At 39.0% G+C, this 19940-nt stretch overlaps 1 protein-coding gene across 5 annotated transcripts in view; it reads right to left on the bottom strand.

The window, feature by feature from the left end:
• KIAA1211 (KIAA1211 ortholog) overlaps positions 1 to 19940 on the bottom strand; it is a 134468-nt gene that overhangs the window by 70860 nt on the left and 43668 nt on the right. For all 5 annotated transcript variants that reach the window (XM_014945572.1, XM_014945578.1, XM_014945573.1 and 2 more), the window contains exon 2: positions 3017 to 3157. The gene's annotated coding sequence lies outside the window, so the exon portion shown is untranslated. The remainder of the gene's footprint in view (positions 1 to 3016; positions 3158 to 19940) is intronic.

Raw genomic sequence — 19940 nt, 5'->3', positions numbered from 1 at the left:
CTGTGCAGTTCTGGAGACAGTGTGATATTCTGAACTAATTAGTTAATTGCGTATCAGAAAATACTTTCCATGGAACTGCGAACATAATTTCAGATTGCTGCGACTCTCAGGTCATCTTCTTGGTTGTTTTCCCTCAGATATGGAGGAGATAAAGAAGTTGGTGCTTCCTGAGTAGGACACACGTTGGGGAAGGCCACACAATGGGCAGAGATGGCCTCAGTAAGCATAAGCACAGATGAGTTTTCTAGGTGTTTCTCCCACATGGTGTGGGGATGGAACTACCCAGTGGAGCTCTAGAACCCACTGTCTGAGGTCCCATCCCTGCATGGATGGGAATGGGGTGAGCAAATGACAGATTAAATGATCAGCTTTCTCTGGTGTGTAGGGTCACTTCTGCACTGGACTAGAAGGGGGACATGACATTGTTCTGCAAGAAAGCAAGCTAAGGCTGAGTTGCAGAAGGGCATGAAATCAGAGTTCATCTACAGTGAAAGACTTCCTGGGTGTTATTGAGATACCAAATATGGGGAGACAACTAATTAATTCACATTACGTGGAGGGTTCACAAATCAAGGGACTTTTCACATTAAGGCTTATTCTAATCATCACTCAAGTTCATTGCAAGTATAACACAAAAAGAAAGTCTAGAGATCTGGAAAATGAATCATGAACAAATGCTACAACAGAATGTTGATTAAACCATGGTCTCTGTCTTCTTGGCAGGACCTCTTCTTCATTAAAATAAGAAAATAGATTCTTTGCAAAGCTGGTTATTGCACAGTGACTAATTTAATAAAATCCTTGCAGTTTGTACTTCCACTAAAGCAACTAACAGAACACAATCAAATGTATCCATAGTCATCAGTTTTTGTAACAAAGAAACCTAAAGTAGGTAAACATGAACAATATGAGAGGCAAAAGAAGGAAACCCAAGAAATTAATAGAATAAAATGGGGAAAAGGCTTTGGATGATACAAATGAAGTCAGAAACTTTAACAGAACATAAAAGAACAAAGCTTTTCCTATTCCTCCACTTTTTTTGAAGAATGTAAATAAAAAAGTGTGCCTTACAGGAGAACTAAAGCCTCTTGAGAAGCAGGATAGAGTCACCCATAAGTATGAGTCTGAAGTTGTAAGCATTTTAACCCAGAAAATAATGTATGGCTTAGAAAAAATAAAATATTAGACTTTGGTAAACTTGTTCAAAAATTGACTAACACAATAATTACACATGATTTACAACAAGAAGAATCTTATGGATAAACAAAATGTCTACTCATAGCACAAATTATTTCCTATCAAAGTTTTGGTCCTATTTTCTGCAGCAAAAAGCAGAATGTTCTTACAACAGGGTATGGGGGCAGGTTATGAAAGAACATTGGGTATATGTAGGAAAAAATAGATTTAATTCTCTTGTAAAAAAATTATATACAAATTCTATACAGAAGCATATGTCTTACATACTTTATTTATGAAATTCATATTAGTTTATCAGGAGATGGTATTGTAACTGAACACTCTCATAGACAGCTTTTTGAATATTTGTATTTTAAGCTAATGAGTATGGTGTTTTACCTGACAAAATAAAAAATGTGCTATTAGAAAACTGCCTGATTGCATGCAAAAATGAAGTCTATTAAAAGGGAACAGAAGACAGCTCAGAACCTGTAATCCTTCCACAGAAGTGTCATGGAAATATGAAGTTAGAGAGAGCAGGTAGACAGCATCCTGCATTGACAGAGCACTTTTCATTGGTGATGGCACTTTTCATACCTTCCAGTTTTGAAAGAATAAGGACGTATCCTTCCCATAACACATTAACAGATGACACCTCACAAATTGGTATTTCAAAAGCACCTGTGTACCTTCAGCTGAAGTATAGTAGGTTTTTATGGCAGAAAAACGTCCTCATGAATATGACCGTCTCAAGAAAACAGAACCTTTTTTTCTTAACAGCAAGCCCGTGTATTCCAGCTGATCAGTTCCAAAGAGCTGTCAGTATCTGCCTGCAATTCATTCTTTTGCCACATAACACCAGTCAAATGTACATTTTGGCAAGACAGTCACAAGTAAAGCAGGACTTTTAGCTCATTCATAGTCTTTGTTAATTTACAGGGTGATATCAGTTAGGATGGATTCTCTAAACCACATAAATTACTTTGAATAACAGAAGCATATTGTTTTGTGCAGAAAGCAAAGAAAACTTTTCTGCACTAAATAAACACTGAACCCCATTTTATAGTCATGCAGTGTAGAGTAGGGCATTTGCAGATTATGTCATTGATGAACACGTTTGCCCTGGGATCACGTTATTACCTATCATTTGCAATGCCAGTGTTCTTCCCAGGACACAAAAAAAGTGAAAAGGAAGAAAGAAAATCTGAATGGAAAAATTCCTCTGCTGCTGTCATTCCACTTTCAGAGGAAACATGCACATTACAGTATGTTTTCAGTGTTTTCAGCTTCTTCCAATACGTTTTAGAACTGAAAGGAAGTCTCAGGAAGTTGAGTTGTAAATATTTTACAAATAAACAATCAATCCAAAACCTGGCAGAAAGGGAAAGAGCACAGATCTCTTCTGATAAAAGCCTAAATGTGAACTATTACTTAGCACTAATTCCCAGCGGCAGCATCCTGCAAACACACTGTATATCTGTCTTGGCAAAAAGAGAGTTGCTTGATAGACCAGAGACTACATAAATCTTGGCATGGCTAAGAATAACTTCAGTGGTTGAAATGAAAGAAAATATTTTCTGTTGTGTGCAGTACTTTTTCTTCTTTTTTTCCAAAATACACACAAAAGCTATGCAGAAAATAGTTCTAAGTACAGTAACACATGCATTACATTCTTCATTTAATAGGAAAAAGCTTTTTTTTCTGCTAGTTAAAATAAGTACATGTTAAAATAAGTATTTAATTATTATCTACCTTTTCAATTCTGCCTTCAACTTGATGAAATCTTAAGTGAAGACATCACTTATAGTGTTAAAGGATCAGCAGAAAAACGTTTCCTTACCTTTTTTTAAGATGGGGTGTGGTATCCTCTACGTTCACACAGTCTTGTTCTCTCTCTGAAATGGGGATTTTTCTTTAATATAAGTGCTCAGAAATCAGGACACACTTCTAAGGACCAGTGGTTAGCATTCTCCCAGACTGCCTAGGCATAAGGGCAGAAGAAAAAGTTTTAGTTCACCTTTTCTAAACGAGCCTACAAGTATTTTTATGTTTTCCCTCTTTTGAGGAGTGGCTCATAAGCTGAGCAGTTCCTGCCTGCCACATCTCTTGTACATGGTTTGAGATGTTTGGAGTCTAAAAAAAAAAGAAACAAAAAAAAAGAAAGATATTGCAACCCGAGAAATTTTCATTAGCTTCAGATTTCCCTCTGAGACTTTCATACAAAATGGTCTTTCTTTACTCTTTCTAACTAGTGAAATAGCAACACTTTCTTATTTTTCCTTCCAAACAGCCACATCCTGCAGTTCTAAATCAATTATATATCAAGAAAAATATGTGACTGTTTTTACTGTAGTTTGGGCTAAGTTAAAAATGCAGTATTTGACTCTAGTTTCTAAAAAGGAAAATCTAGCAACTTCTAAAAATTAAAACGAGAGTTTATCATAACTTTGATTTTCCTTCAACTAGAGTATGTTAAAATGACTTTTAAATATTTTTCTGGCAAAAAGCATTAAACCCCTTTTTTAATAAAAAAACCCTTTCTTATTACAAGAAATTCAAACTACAGTAGTAGGCTGCAAAGTAGGAAAAATTTAAACAGGTGAAAACGACTTGTACAATAGCACAGAGCAACTCAATTGGTTTTTTAACCAATTTTTCTTCTGTTTCCACCAGTTTTCCATTGAAAAATTTGAAAATAATTTTGCGATTTTGAACAAAACCATGATGTAAAAGTATCCTAAAAATTTTTTGGACTCTTACTAGGGATTGTTTGCTTCATTTCACATATAACTAAAAGTAAATATCAGACAGGGATGTTGTAGCGACTATCGTATTCCCACACTCTAACCATTATTAAATAGTATTTGCTATATTCATTCATCCTTACACCCTCAGGCAGCTAGAAATAAGAGTGTTTTGTTGGAACAGTGCAATTAGGGTATTGGCAAAATCACGCTCCATTTGACAAGACAAGGATAAGTGCATTGCTCACCCGTCGGCAATCAAACAGAACAGCCGGCGGGCATTAAATTGTGAGGTTATTAGCCCTAATATTCAACTACTGCTGAATTTCATGGGCTAAGTGTTGGTGGGTGCTTGCAGGACGCCAGGACAGATAATGTAGATCAGCGTTGATCCTAGCAAGCACATCTGGAACAAGGCAAAGTCCGTTTAAGCTGAGAAATGACAAATTAGCACTCAATTGACGCTGCACCACTCGTAACATTCAGGATGTATTCAAGGTGTGAATGAAATATGAAAAAGCAACATGAAAGCATCCAGAGTTTTTCAGGCCAAATTTTTAGAAAAAGAAAGGTATTTCTAATGCCTATGGCAAACTGTGAAGGCCTCAAACTACTGGTACTCGTGTGTACCTGGGAACTCCAGATGTTAAAAATCTCATATATAGGCATCAGCCTCAAATCTAATTTTCACACGTAGACCCACCACTACCCTCTTGCTTATAAGCACAAGATGCAGTACTGAAAAATAGCATGTGCAATAGTTTGAACATGGAAAGTTTGTGGCCTGCAACAGGATATCAGGTCAATGTTTTTCTAGCAAAACAGGCAGGAATGTATTCAATTTTTCACCAGAAAGCACGCCCAGCAATCAATTATCAGTGCAAAGGGTGGTGAGACACTGGAACAGGTTGCCCAGAGAAGCTGTGGATGCCCCATCCCTGGAGGTGTTCAAGGCCAGGCTGGATGGGGCTTTGAGCAACCTGGTCTGGTGGGAAGTGTGCCTGCCCATGGCAGGGGGATTGGAAGGAGATGATATTTAAGGTCCCTTCCAACCCAAACCATCCCATGATTCTATAATTCTATAAAGTTCTCTGTGAGTTCCTATCTGTAAATCCTGTGTGCAACCAAAAGGCAACCAAAGCAAAGTCTCTCTGACAGCCCCTACCCTGCAGACCTTGTGTTGTTAACTGGCAGAGCAGAAAACATCTCTCAGTGGGACAGGTCTGCTAATTTCATGTTTCCCTGCCCTTCCTGCACCTGACTGACTGATATTAATGGTTGTAGTGCAGCAGACACCAGGAGTTCAATGCACCTGCAATAAAAAGCCTGCTGTAACCCAGAGACTTCAGGTCTATTACCATGTGGGCATCCCAAGGGGAGCAGTGACTCGACCGGTGGCTGCTGTTATGGAGAGTCAATTTTCATGCTGCTGGTTAAGGTTTTGAAGCATGTGAGCAGTGGGCCAACCTCTGAATTAGTTCATTGTCCTTGAAAATCAGAATCTAATAGGGAAACATTTCCATTAAAATAAAATTCCTGCAGACAGGCCAGCAAGGAAGATTTAGACCTTGGAAGATTATTTCAGGAAACTATTCTATATTGTCTTTTTTCAACACAGCCATAAAATTAGATGCATTACAAGAAATATATATTTTCAGCATAGAAAGTTAAGCAAACACAAATTCTGCATGCAAGTAAGAAAAATTACTGTGTCCCACAGTAATAAGTAACAGACAGAAACAATGATGCCAGGCCCAGAGCCCATGAAAAACTGACCAGAATGGAAACCAAGAAATATAAAGTTACTTCAGCTTCTTATGATTTTGTTGGAGGACGGAGAGCTCCACACTCTGCCTTTTACCTTTTTACAATCTACACTTTAGCTCGAGACATAATAATAGTACAAAACCTTAGAACAGAAAAAGGTCATTATAAAAGCAGGTCCCTGAAAATACCTACCTTGATGCTAGAGTTACAAGTGGTAAATTGATCAACTGGTCTATTTTCAGCTTCTCAGACAATAGTTGTTCTTGTACATAGTCTGCATAGCTGTTATTTCACCATGCAACACAAGACTAGTGGGCAATTAAGCATGGCAAACCATCAAATATTTGTCCACTAAAGGACCCTGCTATATCTTTCCCCCTTGCCTATTAAGTACCTGTTTTTCTAAGAGCATTTTTCAGCTTCTCAGAGCAGCTGAGTAACACTCCAAAAGGAAAATATGTTCAGTATCCCACAGGTAAATACAACCAACTTTACTTACAGAATCCTTTCTTTTCATATGCAAAGAAAGCTCCTGATTCAAAGGAAAATAAAAAAAATGTGTTTCTCATCAGACAGAGAAAGCCAATATCAACAACTCCTGAAAAAAGCAATAAAGTGTAGAGATATCTTTCAGTTAAAATACTGAAAGCTGTGATTCTGTGTTTTGTATCATGAGCAAGAACACGATCCTTCTATGAATTGAACAGTTTCTTCAGAACATGATAGATCATTCTGCACTAGAAACTGTGTTAGTACATTTAAAAATTGTGATTCACTAATTTAAGTTAATAAGACCTATAATTTAAAGCATTTGGTAAACACATATAAAAATATACAGAATATCAATAAAAAGACATTTATTTTTTCTTTAGACTACTTGCCTGACAAAAGGCTGCGATGACTTATTAGCCATGAAAAGTTATACAATTCAGAATGGCACTTTTGGCAATTTCAGGTTTGGTAAACAAAGTAGTACTACAACGCAAGATGTTTTACTAACAAGTCATAGTACCTTTTGATACTAGGGTTTAGTTTTTAAATTAAAAATAAACCCAAGAGAACCCTCAGGCATTTCTTTGGTGGCTAATAGTACATTCATTTTTCCATACCAGAGACTGAGACGGTTCTGCACTGCACATCATACAATTTCATTGCTTTGGATTATCCTCTCTGACAATGCATCACATAGTGACCACAACTGCTCAAAGCTAGGAAAAGAAATATTCGGTCATATTAGCATTTTATCATAATTCTGGTTGACTCCTCGGTCATATTAGCATTTTATCATAATTCTGATCTTGGGGTTGACTCTCTAACACCTTCAGGGCTGGGTCCTGCAAGGAGAATAGTCTCCAAACATGCATGAATATGCATATATTTGTGTGCTCCAAACATGCATGAATATGCATATATTTGGGTATATTTGTATGTATATATACACACACACAGAGCACCATGGAATGACAGATTAAGTTTCTCAAATGCTGCTTCCTCCCAAAGTCAGAGGTTTGGGCTGATGAAGAGGAGTGAATCCCCTCTCTCCAATTACCAGGACTCACTAAGAGAAAAGTAATATGGTAGGAGATATGATCTGACCAGCCCCTTCCTAGGTTTCTGCAAGTTACTCAGTTTTTACCGAAATACTTAAGAAAAGTAGCAGAGAGAATTTGATTTCAAAAGGAGCTACCACCATACTAATAAGTACACCTCTCCTGTCCATCCAAATATGGTGAGCAAATATGCATAAAGTATTACCCAAACATGGTGGGCAAAGTGTGTTATCTCTCCTCAGCCAAAAGTAAACTCCTTATATGCTTTCTTGAGAGATAAATAAGCTAAACATGCAGAACTAGTAATTAAAAGCACTACAAATAATAGAAAATGTAAAAATCATGGTTAGTAAATAATGTCTCAAAAAGGAGCGCATGAAACCTGGGATAAAAAAAAGCTAATCTATTTTCATTGACACTTACTGTGTCCTGGAACTCCAGGATATCGCAAAGTATCATTTAGTTCATACAACTGTTACGTGTTTGGGGGAAAAACAAGCAGTAAAAATGTTTAGCTCCCAGTTTTCAAGAGTAAGAGTGGAGACTTCCCCCAGATCTCCTTGCACAGTTATTTTCAGCCATGCCTTGCAAGGCATCCTCTCCTGTAGCGCAAACTCAAGGAAGAAAATTAAGAGATAAAAAAAAAGACCTAAAAACTTGAAAAAGATCTTACGTGCAAGGGCATGTAACAAGCTAGAAATACAAAAAAGGTGTAAAGAAGCCAGAGCCAGGCTTTTCTCAGTGACAAGAAGTGTTTTCAGCCATGCCTTGCAAGGCATCCTCTCCCGTAGCGCAAACTCAAGGAAGAAAAGTAAGAGGGGAAAAAATGACCTAAAAACTTGAAAAAGATCTTACATGCAAGGGCATGTAACAAGCTAGAAAGACAAAAAAGGTGTCAAGAAGCCAGAGCCAGGCTCTTCTCAGTGACAAGAAGTGTCAGGACAAGGGGCAACAGGCACAGGCTGAAACAGAGGAGGTTCCCTCTGAACATCAGGAAATATATTTTTACTGAGAGGGTGACTGAGCACTGGAACAGGTTGCCCAGGGAGGTCGTGGAGTCTCCATCCTTGGAGATATTCAAAACCCATCTGGACAGAGACCTGGGCAACCAGCTCTAAGGCAACCCTTCTTGAGCAGGAGGGTTGGACTAGAGGACTTCCAGAGGTGGCTTCCATGCTGTGATTCTGTGAAAATGAAGAAGCCAGGGAGGTAATTTCCATGTGTAGGAAACAAAAATAGGAAAACTTTCATATTTTTTTTCAAAAGTACTACCCTATTTATCACAAGCCAAACAGCGACATGAGTAAATAGGATAAAATTGGATTAACCTTGACAAACCTGCAGAACAATTGCTCTTGACATTGTAATTTTCCTGGGTCAGGCTGACACCCTTAAAAAGTCATCTCCCCAGTCAAGGTTGTGTAGATAAAATTCAAATGCATGCAAAAGACCGAGTGGGAAAGGGAGCTTTGATCTCCCCCAAATGAAAGGCAGGGATAGCCTTCTCGGAAAACCCTGCCAGGTCTTGATGTGAAAAATGCAGATTTTGCAGGGCACGTGTCCTGCACCCCCTGCAGAGCCCAGCTGCCTGCCCCCCCTCACCTCTGCGCCCCCGCGCTCCACTCCAGCGTGCTCAGGGGCAGCGAAGGTTAATTACATCTGCACAGGAGAGGGGCAAAGCTGCATCTAATGACACTGGGGAGACACACACAGGTGGGTAAATGAGACTCTTCAAGCCTCTGATGAGGTATGGAAAAAGGAAAATTCGCTTGAGTTCAGGGGAGGAAAATGGGTGTATTTTTGCGATGCACGAGCACACCACGGTGCTGTAGCACAGCCCTAGCATGCTGGAGTTTTACCTTCACTGATATCAAACGGCAACTAAATAAAAATAAAACCATAGTTGTCCCTGTGGTTTAGGGTGTTAGAACTTCTCTAACAGCCTGTCCAACCCAGCAGAGCTCTCCAATATTCATACTTGGCTACCCTCAACCTGCCCTAGCCACGGGGAGCTTGCTCAAGTGTGAATCAAAGTACGCTTTATTGCAGTGTTTAGATCTACTTACACTGGCAGAATTTAAGTGTAAGGTGGCAAGGAATAAACGAAAACCCAGCCTCTCCCTGGCCTTAGGCTTCTCTTCCTCACAGTTTATATGTCATACTGCCTTCAGAAGAGGCAGGTGTTTTGTTTTTTTTCCTTTTAAAACAATAAATCATATTATTTCTCAAGAACCGTAAACACCTTCAATTAGAAATGCTTCTAATGGACTCTGAAAGAGAAAAATGTGAAATAGTACCATTTCTTCATTTTGCTGCCAAGATCTTCAGTTTTGGTTCCCTGTTTATTGTGTGAATTATAACCTCTAACGTTCAGAAAAAATATGTTATTGCTTTCATTGTATTACCTTAAATGATAAGGCACGTCATCAACTGTTCCAAGATTGTTTTATGATGGTAAAATTCCTCCAGTTATTTTCTGTCCATTTAAAGTGCTATAACGCTGTTCTATGGCTACAAGCATCATTCCTGCGTATATACCCACACTATTTCCAAACACAGCTAGAAAAATTGTTATTTGCAATACTATGTGACCAGATTCCATTCCCTTTATTTGATCTAAATTGAATTCTGTGCTACAGGCTGGCTTAAATGAGGCTGTAAAGTTGCTTGTGGAGTAGGATTCTGCTCTACCAGGGTAAAAGTCAAAAAAAAAAAAAAAACGCAAAAAACTGTCAAAAGAACTTGAAAGCAAAACTAAAGAGGAAAAAAAAGCCCGAGAAACCCCTTCTTGTGGAATGTCATATCACAAAGTCCACAGACAGCGCAAGCTGCATGGAGTAATGATGCCCAACCCTAGCACACATCCAAGAATAGAGGGGAAAGGGAATTTCTTGTATCTCCTCAGTCTGTACAGAAATCACTAACAATCAATTTCAGGTACTTGGTGGTGCAGAAATAAATTTGCCGGCTGCTTTGGAAGCTGTGTGAAGAAAGGCACTAGATAAACATAAATCATTGATGAACGGAGTGACCCCATCCCTTGGTAACCAGAGAAGCACAAAACCAACATGCTGTAGAGGTAGAAAGCCTTCTAGTCAGCAGTGCCACGCACCAGCAGGCAGCAAACACAAGAGCATCCATCCTGATGCTACAGCAGATTCCTTTTGACAGGCTTTGTGTTTTTATCTCAACCATCACAGGTCATCGGTGGCAAAAGCTGAAGCTTCTGAGGACAAATGAGTGCACAGTTCAATAATTGAGAAGGGGATCCCTGTCTTATCTCTTCATTTCATCCAGGGCTTGCTTGAAGGGAAGCATTTGACAGGAGTAAAATACATTTTGCTCCCTTTAAGAATACAAAAATAGTCATTGCATGTAAGCTGGTAAACGATGCAAAGCTGTTGGCACAGACCAACATGGTCCAACCTGCGGCTTGCAGCAACGCCCTGGAGAAGATGGGGCCCAAATTCACAAACAGAAGCTCTGCTTTAGGAACCAGCCAGCTCCTCCAGCCTCACAGAGTGACAGGAACTAGCCCCACACCCAACATGGTGGGACCAGTCCAGCTATTTGGGGGCTCTGCCCTTGCTTTTCAGCCCTGCTCCCTCACCTTTCAGTGCCTGTGACTGCTGCTGTCCCAGCCCAACTTGATCCCCAGCCCATTCGTGTGGTGGCCAGCAGCACAGAAGATGCAGGAGGCAAAGGCTGCCAGGGAAAGGGCAGCTGCTGGCACAAAGACAAGGAAAAAGCCTCTTGCACAGGGGTAGAGCTGCTGCTACGGGAAATAAGGAGTGATCACAGGTCCAAAGCACCCAGATCCATGTCCTGCGAGTTGAAGGTTGTGGCATTTGATAGAGACTTTTGCAGCCCCCAGTACCAAAAATTCAGTGACACCAAACTGTCCTCGTAATTGCAGGTTTCTTAATGGCGTGATGAGGACAGCAGTTCCTGAAAGGGAATTGAAGTGAAGACGGGATGGTGACTTTGCAAGACCTTCCAATGTGGTTGTTCAATGCACAAGCATCACAATTGAGGGAAAAGCATCGAAGGCAAAGATTTTTGTGAAAAAAGCCAAAAAAAAAAAAAAAAGGTTTGTCTGGCTGGCTCCTCTAGCAGAGCAGAAGAGATGAAGAGATGTTGTTTCTGGTAATGTGAGTCGAATGAGCCAATGCTTCGCTGGGCCATTCTCTTGGGCCACCAGCTCTGTGATTGACATGCTATTTTTTCTGCCCTTCTCTGGAGAGAGAAGTGACAGAGGGAGCACTTCACTGGCAGTCTTTGTCCTGCTAATACGGGGAGGAAACTCAGCCGAGCGTCGTGCCAACTGCATGCCGTGATTTTAGCTGACAAGTGGTCTGAACTGCCTTAGCTGTACGTGTAAGAACTTGTTTCCCCACCAGCAATGCAAGCAACTCAAACATTGTAGTTTTCCAGCTTCTTCCAGGAAGTTTTTCAGCCTGTTCTAATATGACAATTTGACCCTGATGGTCGATGGTTACTGGCAGCCCAGTGTCTTCATCCTGGTGGGTGTTTTTGCTTGCTGTCATGTTGTGATTCACATCTACCTCTCTCATATCTATGTATTGTTGATTAGGTGGTAGCAAATGTGCTACAGCAGGGTTTGTGCTTTCCCCCTCTCCTGTGCTACCTGGAAATTAAAAAGTGGGATTGCACAGCTACTTGGCATTCTCTACCTGGAAAAAATCTATATGCAAAATACTATATTGGCCAGACAAGATTAATATTACTTAGTGATAATCGATAGTTCCAATCCTGAAGATTTTTTAACCTTCTAAATTTTGTCCCTTACATAACGAAAGAGAGAAGGAATAAAATGGAGTAGTGAGGGACCATATTTTCCCTAATTGCTTCTAGTTATCCTACAGATATGAAATATGAGATGTGCAAACCTCAAGAGATAGGAAGGTATGAGGGAAAGAAAGTGTTTGCTGTACAAAGATCTGATAGGCCTCTATCAAATACAAGGATATATTGTTTCTTGCTCAGGACTTTAAGTGTTTATTTTGTTCGCTTAATAAAGCGCCACATGTAGTGACAGGCAGGAATTCTGTTGGTGTTTATGAATCTACTTCCATAAAACTATAATAAAAACAAAAAGCTCAAAGGAAGTAACAGAAGTCACTCAAAAGGACTTGGGAACGTTAATTGTATTAATGCTCTTATTTGTGCGAATTATGACTCTCTAGTTTACCCTCCTCTTGAAACAACCCACACCAAGTATCGCAGAGCCATTTTTCTTTCCATCCCATGACACTTCCATATATAACCTTTCCAGGAAACACATTAATATCTGTCCATTTGACAGGTAGAACTGCCCCTTATCAGCAGCAAAGTTCCCAAGCCTTTTACCAGCTGTGATAAGTAATACCCAAGGTAAAATATATACGTGCGTGAAAATATATATACACACACTCAATCTTCAGGTTTTAACAACACCTTAAAGAAAGCTTCAAAATTTAAAGAACATTTACTTGTTTTTCACGACTTGATCTAACCTGCAAATAAATACATAGTCCTCAGCATTAGTCAGCAGAATTAAGTAAAATAGTTAATAGGGCAAAAGACCCTCTGTATAGCTTAAACTAGTTACTATATATTTAAATATCAAAGGACGACTTAAAAGAAATAACTGTTCTGTTAGAAATTCTGTCTTTTTCCACCTTCATCTAAGTAGGGGATGTATCTTGGAACATACTTGGAAAATGACAATTTGGCATTTGTTGAATTAAACTACAGATTTAAAATAGAATTATTTTTTTCTCCCCCAAGCTATAAGGGCTTTCTGCTAGGTCTTTTGTCATCTCAAGGAAACGCACACTGAATTTTATATAGTTATTCAAAAGGCCATCTTTCGATAATTGCAGTGGACTACAACTCCAGTTCCTAGTAAAGATGAATGTGCACTGCTTATTATTCAGTGACATGCTTTTTCTTCACGTAAATAGCTCTATCTCCCAGCAAAGGGAGGCAATTGATGAATATCTTTATTATGTTTATTTTTCAAACAGGAAAATGCATCTTTGGCAGAAGCTATTCTTACAAAAGAAATACATGTTAGATGTAAAAGCCATTTTAACAAGTAACGAATTGTAAATGAGTTGGGTTTTTTTTCTATTTTAATAGGAATTTATTAGTAGTATCTATATCCTAGCATTTAATAGATTCTTATCAGAACCTTTTTCTAATCACAAATTATCAGAAAAAAAAATCCTCTGGAAGAAGTTTTTTGTGAACACTAGACATTCTATCAAATCAGTGACAATTTAAAGCATTTTAGGTACCTCTTTTCAGGTATGGTTGGTTGTACACCCCATCACCACTGCCAGTGTGACAGACAGAAAATACATGTAGAGTGAAAGTGCCGTAGCTGTGAAAGTACAGCATAGCAACAGTGGTACATGTTGGTCTTTGCCTTTTGGCATTTTGAGACATAGAATAAGTTTTCACCCCAGCAGATATTTTCACTCACCAGAAAACCTTCATGTTTTCTCTCTCTACCTGAAAAGAAGTACAGATTAGGAAGTCTTCCTACGTTATCTTTGAATTTCCTAGGCTGTAATTGCTGTCATTATATGGTTTGCATGTTCTTCTGGATAAGCATTAAGTCTTTTTCATAAGTTTGAGAAGCATCCGACCTGTTTTCCGGAGCTGCTGCTACATCAGCACTAAGTTGTGACAGTCCTATTGATCAGCACTATATTTCTCACACTTTTCCACAACAACCTTAAAAGGGCACCTTCACCAATGAGATAGTAGAAGGTAAATATGTCAACTGTCAGTGGGAAAGACACTTAGATCTGCTCACTTTCTCTCAGTGAGAAAGTGCCTACCAGAAATTTGAAAGAAAACCCATTCAAGTAACATGCCCCAAAGGGAAATGAAAGGAGATGGAAAAAAAGACTGTTGTGATATTTATGGGGACACTTGTGCCCTACCTGGCATTCCCAGCAACACATCAAACCAAGACCAGAGCTTCTCTGGAGGAGCAGGTTCTCCTGGTAGAGCTCAGGGACCTCAGTAAAACCCAGCATCGGCTCCATCACAGGCTCCACCCTTATAGAGCCAGGTCACATCTTGCACAGTGTGACACAAAGCAGGCTGATTTTTGAAGAATCAGGTCCCCATTTAGTCGTTGTATCAGAATGCTTTTTGTGTAATTAAACAGCAAGATAAATTTGTGCCAAACAAGTGAATTCTTCAGAGTTTTGAAATGCTTATTGGATGTCTGTTTGTGTATTGACGGAGCCTGGGAAGAAGCGGGTGGGAGGAAGGTGTTTTGTCTTTCTTTCTCACCATCCAACTCTATTTTCAATTGACAATAAATTAAATTAGTCTTCCCCAAGTCAAGACTATGTTGCTTCTGACAGTAATTCATAAAAGACCTCCCTGACTTTACCTTGACCACAAGCTTTTTTTTTCCTACCAGCTATATCACAAAGGTTCTTCACTGCTAAAGTAGTGTTCCAAGTGCAGATTTGGTTTCAATTGCGTCCTTTTAAACCCAGAGATCCCAACTCTTTCTCATAAGGCTTTCAGGGCACTGATCTAGTCTTGGCTTGTGTTTTTGTTTTCCCCCTTTTCTGAGAGCAATACAGAGATTCTTCAGTGCTACTTTTTCTCTAGGTAAGTAGAGAAAAATTAAAGTGATGTTGAGCACCAAAAACAACCTGATCACAATGCCTTTTTTCCAGATGTCTAGAAACAGTTCAACAGTTTGGTATTTGTGATACTGGTATGTTGTGACATCAAAAAATAAAAATTGTTGCAATAACTTCCTGCATTATTTTTCTTCAGTATTTCAGTATATTGCCCAATGGTAAATAAATAATTTCTCAGTGGTGCTGGAATAACCGAATGCTCACTATGCTACCAGGAATTAAGGAACTGAGCTGATGTAAGCACTTAGATTTAAGAGAACTCTATAGGAAATGAAAAGTTAGAGGTGCTGTTCAAAGACACGAGCAGGAAGGCAAAAACTAAGGAGACCTGAACATGAGCTACAGAGGATACATGTATATACCAACAACAGGAAACATGGGATGTCTGCTATGGAAACAAAAGCAGGTGAGAAAATAGAGTACCAGCACCGACACCCCACTGCAAGCAGATGAATCATTTGGCTAAAATTGGGAATGTTCTTTTCAACACCTATTTTTAAATAAAACGTCTAAGAAGCTTTCACAAGATTTTTATATATTCTATTTCAGTTTCCAAGAAGTACCAAAAATACTACCAGAAAGTTTGGTCCAGAATATTGCTGCCAGGATCTCAGAATAGAATTCCCCAAAATTTTACATGAAAGCAGAGAATGAATTTTTCCAGCTTGTTCCATCTTTGGTTTAGGTTCAATGAGCCTAAATAACCAGTCTAGCAGGCATGCTGAAACCAAATACAACTTTGAATCTTTGAGAAATCCATCTGCCCTTAAAAAATTATTCCTTACATTGAAAAGAATGAATGTTGGAAAATACTCAAAATGTTACTAAAAGACAGCTTGAGAGAGAGAAAAGTTAATTTGTTTGAAATTTAAAAAAAAAATATATATATATATCTGAGACCTCCTAAGTTTCAATAGCAACACAGATAGTTAAAAGAAAATATGTGCTGAAAAATGAAAAAAATTATGGCTTTCCCCAACCATCAGTTTGGCTGGTTTCCACTTGGAAGTAAAAGCCTAAGAATTTGTCCACAGCTTACTGCACACTAAACCAGATAATATTGTTTAACACAATAGGAAAAAAAAAGTAAAATCCTTAGTTTACATAAGAATCTCTGTATATTCCTATTGGCAAATGCTACAGCCTGAAATTAAAGATTATGGAATTGCATCCTGCCTAATCTACTGCGCAAATTTTCTTTGGAGTCAAACTACATTGCATTAGATTTTGTCACATTGTGTAAAATCGCAGTAAGACATCCATGGTTTGATTTAAATGGAGGCAGTGGGTAGCCACAGGCAGGAAAGGCACACGGCACGCTTGGTCTAACCAAAATCATCAGGCTTCCCTCTACCCAATGTGCCAGTACTAATCTTTTACCATTGTTCTCTGGCATATTTTTCCCCCCCATATTATTAGGGACTTACTGTTCAGTCAATGATGTCAATATCTGCGATTAGTGGGCTGAAAGCCCTTTTTTTTCTCAAAAATGGACGTGACACAGGTAGTGGCAGCAGGATCCACCCTGCACTTAAGACATCTGGGACTTTGCTTATTATATCGCTTCGTTTCACAGTTCTTCTGTAACCTTCCTTCCTTCTGTAGCCTCTTGCAAGGAGTGCTGACTCCATGCTGTAAAGCGATGATATGCCAACACTTGTCTTCCAAGATCTGAACAAAACCAACAAATCATGTCACACTGACTGAATATATTAGTGCATCAAAAATATTGAGATGCAAAATTCTGCCGGGTAAGTGCCAGTGTATTCCCCACAGATTTCTTGCAGTTTAATAGGTACTTTCTAGAAAATAAGCAATTCGAGAGGGTGCCAGACTCTCTTAAATTTAACAGATCTTAGGATAACTCATACAGAGGCTTAATACGTTCCTATAGAACTCTGTTTCATACTACTAAAATAACAGATTTTATTTTTTTTCTAGAAAGGAGGTTATTTCACTTAATTGCATTTTGATCAAGAAAACAAGAGGTTTCTCAATTATATCACAAAGGCAAATCCTCTTCCCAGGCATCCACTAAGAAAGAGTGTGCTGATTTTACGAGTGAAGTTACTTCCTCCAGAGATCAAACTTCTCATTTTAGTCAACGCCAATCATCACTGGATGACCATACAGCTCTAAATTCACCTTTAGTGCTTGATTAAGGTGTTAATTTCCTCGCAGAGAACAAGCCTGCCGTGGTTTAAGTTACCGGTGAAAATGGGGGTTTGTTGATAAATACGAAGGTTAAATCCAGCAAATGTATGTTGAACTTAGACCATGTTAAGACTTCTGATTGGAAAAAAAAATGGTGATACAGCGCAAGTTCTAGGGACAGTCACATCCTCAAGTGACAAATCCCAACCTCTGCCCCACAGCACTGAGACCTGGGACACAAGAGGTAGACTTTCAGCCTTGTTTGCTAATTATAATGGGACAAAAAAATACCCTCTCATAAGCACAGGGTCTATACAAGACTTACAAGGCTTTAAGACTTTTCACTAATACCTTGACCTGAATCAAAAGAGAGAAGGAAGAAAGGCAGAGGTACAGGCACCAGTGTTAATGTACTGACAGAGTTCAGGCAGTGGCTGGGTTGAGCCACTCCGTTGCAGTAGTCTGATTTGGAGCTAATATGTGAAAGCATGTGTTTATGCCTTAATAGGATGACTGCTCAGTTTTAGCCTTTTGCTGGTTAAAAAAAAATTTAAAAAAATATCACTCAAATGCTTTCTGACATTGTTAGAGAAAGCATCACAGTGTTCACACCTCCAAGGTACACAGCTGTACCTTTTAACTGAATGAGAAGTTACTCCCTTAGGCATCTTTAATTTCTAAATTTTGCCCTCCTGGTTCTATGGAATACCTTCTCTTGGCATGAAGTTACTAATGGAGATAGAACTTTGAAGAAATGCATTAGGAAACCTCCTTGCCCCTGGAGACTTGTCCCAGGGGATTACACCAATCAAATGCACTAAGGAAGCAGTCAAGTGCTCTCAAAATATAACCTTCATCTTTCTGAAGAATTTAGCTGCAGCCAGATTATTTTAGCTCCAGTTCCTTGTGCCAGAAAAGCTTCGTCTCCTTGTCAGAATTAGCCACCTAATTTTGGAAAGTTCACCACAAAAACAAAGGGAACGTGTGAAACTGCGAAGGAGGTGTTATCACCTCTATTCAACAATAACAGGCTGTGATAAATCCCTTCTTGCCAAATTACTGTAGTTTCGCATAGAATTTTAATTCGGAAGCAGCAATTTGGATCCTACAGGCAAGCAGAATTTAGAACTGTAAATCCATGAAGCTCTGAACAAATCTCAAATGTCAGCAAACTACAAAGAAATTACTTCTCTTTGCTAAGGCTAGTCTTGTTAGACAGTTCTGACTGTTTTATCTTGCTAAAATATGAATTATAGATGCCTTTTAGAGTGCAATAATATAACTCTGAACAAGATCAGTAAATCGTTGAGACTCCTAAACCTAGGTTGTTACAACATAGGGCAATTATTACCTGTTTTGAAAAATGATAATTGTTCAGTCTTCTTTTTTTGCCTCCAGTGGGTCCATTCTCTTCTCCTCACCAGCTGCCCACTTTGACCCTGGCAGACTCCACTGGAGGAGGACCAAACAGGTAGAAAACCTCCAGCAGAGATGGCAACTTGATCTCCATGGGGTAGGATGGAGCCCAGAGAGGAAACCAAGAACATTCAATATTTTAAAACACTTTCCTGCCTTCCTCTCAAACCAGTTGCCATAATCCTTACAAGGCAAATGAAACAGCTCTTATTTAATTGGAGACTGCATCGTTATTTCTTAGCAGGTGAGTGAGGCAAAGAAATGAGCCCTTCCATGGAAACAGTTTAGAGAACATGATAATGATGTGCAGGTGAGGAGGTGGGTTTGATAGTGGAAAAGGGCAGAAAGAAGCCATACATCTGGGCAGTCAAAACCTCTGTGGAGGAACAGCACCATCCAGAACTATATCACACCGTAAATACTCTAGTGATCTAAGGTAGAGCCCTAACATCAAGAGGGCTTGTGTAAAAAGTGTTCATTTTTTCCTCATTATGCAGTGTGGCACTGGTGTATCACTCACTACACAGCATCCACTCTGGTGAGAAATATTTGTTTTTCTAGTTAACATGAGAATAACTTTTCAACTATTTTCATAATTTATGTATTGACTACAGTCTGAAAAAGAGAAGGGGTAAAAAAGTCAATTTTTTCTGAAACGTTTAAAACATTTCAAAATAATCCTCAGGACTGAACAAGTTGGGTGGAAAATGTCAACCAGGCGAAGCAACGTTGTGTGAAACTTTCTTGTCTTGACAGTTTATCCAAAATTAACTGCACACCTGTCACGGCAGAAACAGCCAGAATATCCCAAACTTCCAGGAGGAAAAGAAACCTGTTTGAGACTTGCACATGATGTTCAGACATAGTTTGGCTATATTAACTAAGTTCTGCAGTGATCCCTCTGGATTTTGAACTGAAGGAGATTTTGAAATGAAGAGTTAGGGTAGGCTTTTATTTTGTAGTCAAAAATACTTTTTAAATTTTGTTTGAAAAAAAAAAAAAAAAACCAAGCTTAGGTCTATATTCCATTTTACCTAAACCTTGGAGACTGGTGGGGAGGGAAGGTCAAGGGAGAGGGGAGGGAGAAGACACAAGAGGTAAAAGTTTCTGTATCTGCCCACATTAGATGAACCCTTCTCTGCTTTCCGAGTCAAATCTTTCTTAAAACATTTACTGTTTCTAAAACGCTTACCACTCAACTATTTTCCTCAGTGCTTTAACTTTGACTTCTTTTCAGTTCTAAGTAAGAGTAATTAAATTTTTCATACCAAACACTTCCCAAGAGTTTCCACTGCCTTCGGCTCCAGAGGTTACAAGCTCACCTTGGCAGGCAGGAGATATTATCAACGTTCCTTATTTAGGCCAGTAGCAAGATGCTTCTGTCACCTCATCTTGAATTAATTTTAAATACCGTGACAGCCGTGCCTGGAAATGGCTCTCCAGGCAGAAATCCC

Source organism: Calidris pugnax, unplaced genomic scaffold (genome assembly GCF_001431845.1).
Source record: "Calidris pugnax isolate Ruff unplaced genomic scaffold, ASM143184v1 scaffold58, whole genome shotgun sequence".
NCBI lineage: Eukaryota > Metazoa > Chordata > Aves > Charadriiformes > Scolopacidae > Calidris > Calidris pugnax.
Note: the sequence above shows the minus strand (reverse complement) of the source record. Positions and strands in the feature narration are given on the sequence as shown.